Source organism: Elephantulus edwardii, unplaced genomic scaffold, assembly GCF_000299155.1.
Source record: "Elephantulus edwardii isolate Elephantulus edwardi_28Jun2011 unplaced genomic scaffold, EleEdw1.0 scaffold00088, whole genome shotgun sequence".
Lineage (NCBI taxonomy): Eukaryota > Metazoa > Chordata > Mammalia > Macroscelidea > Macroscelididae > Elephantulus > Elephantulus edwardii.
This window is the reverse complement of record NW_006399838.1, coordinates 10,703,748-10,711,238: the sequence shown is the minus strand read 5'-3', so window position 1 is coordinate 10,711,238 and position 7,491 is coordinate 10,703,748.

The following is a 7,491-nucleotide window of genomic DNA, read 5'->3' as shown; positions in this document are numbered from 1 at the left end:
GATTTACAGCCGCCAAAACTTAGTGAAGGTTGCTACGAATCAGATTCAACCAGGTGGCAGTGGGTGGGTAGCTTTTCCACGTGCAGGTCTTTCATTTCTAAAAATATATTAATGTTCCCTCAGTTGTATGCAATAGGCAATACCTTGATAGCTTCTCTTATCAAGGAATATAACTCCATTGCATGGATTATCAGTTTGTTTATCCATTAGCATAAAAGGGCTCTGGTGGCCGTGTGGGTAATGAGTTGCACTGCCAGCCCAAAGGTACACAGTTTGAATCCACTGCTCTTCAGGAGAAAGATAGGCAGTCTCCTTTCATGAGATTTACAGCCTCTGAAAACCTGCTGGAGGGTCAACTAACTGTGGAATTATAGGTGGGTTTTGGGTTTGTGTTGTTTTTTTTTTTCAATGTGCCATTGGTTCCAACTTGCACATACCACCACCACTGAAGAACCCCTTAGTTGCTTTTGATTTTTGGCAATTATGCATGAAGCTTCTGTCCATATTTGTGTGCAGGTTTCTACGTGGAAATATGTTTTCAACTCCTATAAATAGCTAGGAGTTAAAATGCTATGAGATAGGCTTATGTTTAACATTGTAAGAAACTACAAGAGAGTCTTATAAATGCCTTGTCATTTGTAATATGGGAGATAAACCAATGTAGTTGTTAGATGCCATCAAATCAAACAGGACTCCTGGCAACCTTATGAACCTTGTTCTATCCTAGACCATCCTTACAATTTCCAATATATTCCAACCCATTGTTACGGGGTTTTGTGCTGATCCATCTTGATGATCTCCTCTTTCACTGACCCGCCATCTTTCCAAGCATGATGTCTTATTTCCAAAGACTGACCTCCTAACTGCATTCCCAAAGTCTGTAAGACAAAGTTTCACCATCCTTGCCTCTAAGAAGAACCATGCTGGCACCTTTTCCAAATCATATTTGTTTGTTGTTTTGGCAGTCCGTGGGATATTCATTTCTCTTCTCCAACCCCATAATTCAAAGCCATCAATTCTTCTTTTGTCATCTTTTTTTAAAATTTTAATAATTTTAATGAACATTTACAGAAATTTTGGATTTCCATTCATTGTTGCACTTTTCTCCCTGCCCAGCCCTCCCCTCGCCCCCCCCAAATTCACTGCTCTCTTTGGAAAGTAAAATTCTTTCTTTGATATACAATCCCCCCGCACCCCTCCCACCACCCCAAGTACACTCCACTGTGCAACCTTAATTGTGGACTCTTGTGATAACCATAATACCTTGTCATACATCGCTTTTAAATTATTCTTTCCCTCATCTGTTTCAATGCAGTATACACAATTTATCCAGTTTTTCTCAGTCTTACCCCAACCCTGATCTCAGTCCCATTTTACAGCAGTGGCACCATGCAGTATTTGTCCTTTTGCAACTGAGATATTTCACTTAGCATAATGACCTCCAGGGTCACCCATTTTGAATAATATTGCATGAGTTCCTGGTTTTTCAATGCAGCATAGTATTCCATTGTGTGAATATACCACCGCTTCTCTATCCATTAATTTGTTGATGGGCACTTAGATTGTTTCCAACTCCTTGCTATTGTGAACAAAGCCACAATAAACATGGGTGTGCATATATCTGCTTGGATGTCAGTTATGGTCTCTTTGGGATATATTCTCAATAGTGGAATTGCTGGTTCAAATGGTATCTCTATTTGCAACTTTTTGCGAAAAATGCCATACCACCTTCCACAGTGGTTGCACCATTTTACACTCCCAACAACAGTGAATAAGGGTTCCAGTTTCTCCACAACCTCACCAGCATTTGTTGCTTGCTGTTCTGTTAAATTTTGCTATTCTGACTGGGGTGAGATGATATCTCATAGTTGTTTGTTCTTTTGTCATCTTTATTCACTATTCTACTTTCAGATACAAAGAAAGTTAATAAAAGACCATGGCTTGAACCAGATGCACCTTAGGCTTTAAACTGACATCATTGCTCCTTAGCACTTTTGAGAGGATCTTGACAGCACATTTTTCCAAACCAATACATCTTTTGATTTCTTAACTGCTGTTACCGTGAGTATTGATTGTGGGTCCAAGAAAAAGAAAATTGTTGACAACTTCACTCTTATCTCTTAGTCATCATGCTTCCTATGGGACCCATGGTGAGGATTTGTGTTTTCTTGTTGCCAAGATGTTATCTACATTGGAGGCCATAGTCTGTGCTAATCTTCAGTACATGTCTCAAGCCTTCTTCATTTCCTGTAAGTCGAGCTGTGTCACCTACGTAACATAGATTGTTGGTGATTCTTCTTCCAAACCTGCCGTCACACTCGTCTTCATCTAGTCCAGCTTCCTGAATTATTTGCTGAGAGCACAGATTTAATAGTCATGGAGAAAGGATATACTCTGATGCACGCCTTTCCTGATTTTAAATCATGCAGTGTTATCTTGTTCTAGAAAAGGCTTTTTTGGACATAGTTCTAAACCACCACAAAAGAGTCGGTCAGGATTTGGAATGTAAAGATGTTGTAGGTGTTCTTATTGGGGGGGGGAACCCCTATAATTCCACAGGAATTAATAAATACAACAAAAATCAGACACCTGCACACCGTCAAATTTAACTCGTAAAGGCACCCTGGTGATAAAACTGTTAGGCACTTGACTGCTTACTGAAAGTTGGCAGGTAGTTGACGCTGGACAACCACTCCTTGAAATAAAGGCCTAGTAAACGCACAAACCAGTGTTGGACTCTTCTACTGTTGCGTAACAATATGTCAAATGTTACTGGATGCCATACAACTGAAACAAATGTCTTAATAGGCAGTCATAGTAATTTGTTTCCGTATTTTAAATCTTAAAGCAAAGGACACATTAGATCCTTTTGGTCATGTCCTCTATCTCAAGTTTATGTGTCCAATCACCTAGGGCTTTAGATGACAAGGGGAATGCTGTGTGTTAACAAATAAACAGAAATGACATTTAATTTCAAGCTCCATTAGCAACATACAAGAGAGAGGAAGAACAAGGTAGGGCCAAGACTGTAAAGGACACAGTATTTCACCGTCAATTACTTAAAATAGTGTAAAAACATAGCCGCTAACATAATATTATAGCAAAGGACTAGAAAAACTTCATACTTGGAGACATCAAAATTTTCTGTTAAGTAATTTTTTTCCCCACTGAGTTAGTATTTGGGTCATTTAGACCGAACTTGATGACCAACCCACATCCCTTTTCATATTCTTTTTCTTTTACGAAGAGGTTCAGATCTGTAGTTCAGAGGGTCACTTTGAGTCTAACTCAACTTTATGGCACCTTTACAACAACAATAATATGATCCCATAATTCTAATTTTTAATTCCTACGCAAGACCCATCTCACTTATGTTTTGGTGTTTCTAAGATTTGTTTTGTCAAATTTATTACATTTCTTCTTAATTTACTTATTCACAATGAGATTATAATGAAATGTACAAAGAGCTGGAATCAGAAAATCAAAAGGGCCAAACTCACTCAGCATTTCTTCAGCTAAATGAATTGAAGAACAAATTCAAACTTTGAGTTGCAATACCTAAGGGGGCTCTGGGCAGAATATTAAAGGATCCAGAAAGCAGTAAAAGAAGATGGAAGGAGTATACAGAGTCATTCTACCAAAAGAAATTGGCTGACACAGAAGAATTTCCTGAAACAACAAATGAGCAAGAGCCTGTGATGATAAAGGAAGAAGTTCAAGCCAGACATTATTGCCGATGCCGGAGGATCTTGGTGGAAAGCAAAGAGCACCAGAGGAATGTCTGTGCTTGACTGATTAAGCAAAGGTATTTGACTGTGTGGATCACAACAAATTGTGGCTGACGTTGAGAAGAATGGGAATCCCAGACCACTTGTTTGCGCTCATATGAAACCTATACTTGGACCAGGAATCAGTCCTCAAAAAATGACAAGGAAATACGGAATGGTTCAAAGTTGGGAAAGCAGTGCGTCAGGGATGCATCCTGTCTCCATACCTTCTCAATCTGTGTGGCGAACAGATCATTCAGGAGGCTTAAATTTGTGAGGAGAAACGTAGCAACAAGACTGCAGTTAAAGTAAATCTATTTCCTCACTCGCCAACCTATGGTAGACCTGACTGGCACTAGGGGTAGCAAGAGATGGGGGATGAGAGAAATGTCATGAGTCTCTTCACCGTTGCCTCTGCTTTTTGCTTCTTTCTAAGTTTGGTTATTCTCTATTTCTGCAGGCTTCTTTCTACACAATCAAAGAATGGTTACCAACAATGGAGATCTGAACTCATTAAGTAAAGTTCACCACTGTAAAGAGATATGCTATTTGTCTTAACCTCTACAGTGAAAAGAAAATGTCAAAAAGCACACAGGGTGGGTTTTTTTACTTTTAAGTTGGTCAGAATTTCATGAATGTTGGCACAAGTCAGTAGACCCCTGGGTCATAGACAAAGAACTTCAGTTCTCAGAGCAAGACAAGCAGACATGAGCTTCCTGTTCATATCAGGTCCCCTTGCTTTCCCCCTGCCAGAATACCTGCCAGTTTTATTTTCCTTGTCATGAAGCAAATATGCCCTCTGACCCACAGGAAAACACTCTATAGCTTCCAAGGTTGTTTGCTAAGCAGACATGGCTACAAAGATAAGTTACAAGATGTGCAAAGTGTCCTTGAAGGGCAATCTTTCTACCTAAGAAAAATACCCCTAAAAAAACCCCAAACAACAAAACCCCTCAAAGAAAGAATCAAGTTGATGTATCCATCACTTTGCCCAAGGAGATGAGGTAGCAATATTGGGTCAGCTAATCTCAGTTTCTCTCTCCTGAGGGCAGAGGTCAGAATTAGTTGCCAAGAATTAGGAAAGTACTGTAAAAGCATTAGTCAAGGCATTTTATGATTCAGAGTTTAAGGTTTACAGCTAACAGGGGAACATGAGGTCAGATCATGAAGAATCATGTGGGTCACGTGAAGGAGTTTAGAAACTTTCCTACAGGCAAAGTGATTTGTTAATAATTTTGTAATTCAATAGTTATAACTATCTTCAGAAAGATGACACTGACACAGATTTTATAGACCAGCAGTAGAGAGGAGGTGAGGCTATGAGGCATTGGATTGCTTCAGTAGTCAAGGTAAAAGAATAAGAGCCTGGCACTGACCAAGAGAAATGGCCAATTCTGAGCCAGCTAAAGGGAGAAAGCGTGAAATCAAAACCAAAGTTATTATGGTTGTGTTTGGAAACACTTTGTGTTAGGTGCATGAAGTCCTTTCCCAGGAATCGGCCCTTCCTAACAAGATGCCCGCAGGCAATGAAGTGTCATCCTGCTCGTCCCAAAGGAACCCTCGAGCAGCACATCTTACAAGGCAGATGTGTTCACTCGTTTCACAGTGCAGGGTATCTTCAATTACTCTTTGTCTACACAATTCAAAGGCATCAATAGTTGAGTTTCCTTACTGTCCAACTTTCATGAGCTTACTGAAAGCAGCTGAACAATGCTATGGGTTAATGTTCTTTTACTGTGATCCTACTCAACAGAATGTTGAAAATCTGACAATTTGCTTGTCTTCAGATTATAGTCACAGAAACCTTCTGGAGCAGTTCTAGCCTATACTCAGTGCACCAGGGGTTGGAGATGACTTGACTATAACTCATAGCGAATGTAGACAGAACACATTGTCTGTACCAGTATCTTCACCCTACTATGGGAAGCCAATACTAAATATTTTTAATAAAAGGAATGCTATTTCAGGATGTGGGGAAGGTCCAGTCTAAATTGGAGATCTTCTGAGGCACTAAGGAATTCTTTAAGGGTTTACTGCATTCTTGCATTTCTGCTGACCCCTCCCTCCTAAGTCAAGAAGGTGGTTTTCAATAGAAAGAAATTGGCTTCATTTGCATTGAATTCTCTTTGTGATTTACTTCCTGATAATTTTCAATAAAGATGCAGGGAAGCTGGAATTCAGCCCTTCAGTTGAGAACTGCTGGCCCCCTGTCTTTTACACTCTCTATTCTATCTCATTCTGGGTTGTCTGACTAATTATTAATAATTATAAACTACTTTCCCCTCGGTCTGCAACACCCTAGAACAAAACAACTGAAACAAAATTCTTAGCTTTCTAGCTCAACAGTGGCTTTGGTTTTGGAAGGCAATGAACTGTATTTGTGTTCTCTATTTTTGTCGTTTTTAATTCCTGGCTATTTGTAAAAAGTTCTTGACTATGGAATGGTACTCAAAGTTAACAATTGTGTAGTCTTTTCATAATTTTTTGTAAAATTTTGCTTAGCAGATACTGTGGAAAGCAAGTATGTCATGTTGACTAATTTCCAGAGGCATATTTCAGTGTACTGAGATGACACTGTATGAAAATGGGGGGGGGGGAATCCTAACAAAATGAAATCTTTCTAATATGAAAAAAAAATTCTTTGCTTTCGTTAGAAGTGGAAAATTAGGTGCCGTCAGGTTGGTGTCAACGTAAAGGAAACTTGGGTGGGTCAGGATGAGAGGCTGCCCACACCTGTACCGTTCTAATCCCTGCTGTATTTCAGCCCGTCTCTGTAGTGACTACATCAATCATCTCCCTGAGGAGATCACTGCCCTTTCTCTCCTTGGCTGGTCCTCCATTTTTCCAACCAGCATGTCCATTTCTGAAAACTGGCCCCTTGAGGAGGGCGATAAGGAAAGTTAAGAGCAGGTTGAGAAAGTTCTTTTATAATTTATTGATACATATTAGTTGTACCTTTAAAAAGTATCCTTTTTAATAAAAAAGAACAAAAGAATGGCTTAAGATATTAATAAGTCACATACTTAAGAAAGATTTATTACTTGCTTCTTAGGACTTTATTGACTATTACCAAGTTTTAATATATTTCAAATAATTAAATACTGCAACTGGGACATTAAAAATACAAACTAATTTAGCAAAATAATTGTATTCTGGATATTATGTACAATATTATACATTTTACATTACATAAAGGGCTTTTTATACATAAACGTAAGATTTGATTTATGATTATTGAAAGTCAAAAATACATTTGAAGAAAACATTCCTATGCAGACATACATAATCACTCAACCGTGATAATCAAAACAATACATAAATGTAGTTATTAAAACATAAAATTACATTCATAAAGTTATGGGACAAAAAGAAATTTGGTTTCATTAGTTTGTGCTATTGGAAAACCACATTCATAGGAATTATATTACCTAGATTTTATATACTTAAAATCTTAATGCTTATGATTGAAATGTCTTTATTCAAGTGGGAAATTTTGGTTTTTAATTTTTTATTGCAGTTGTAATTCATAATCATTAAAATATATTACACACAGGCAAAAAGCAGACTCAATGCCAACAAAAAAGAGAAGGCATAAGTTTAAAGTGTATTTCAGAGTGGGTCTGGTAAGGCTTTGTAAAATAATCCTATTCTTTCATATGCCTTCATATTCATTCATACTCATCATCAAACTGATTATGTGTGGAGACAGATTGTAAAGAGGTAC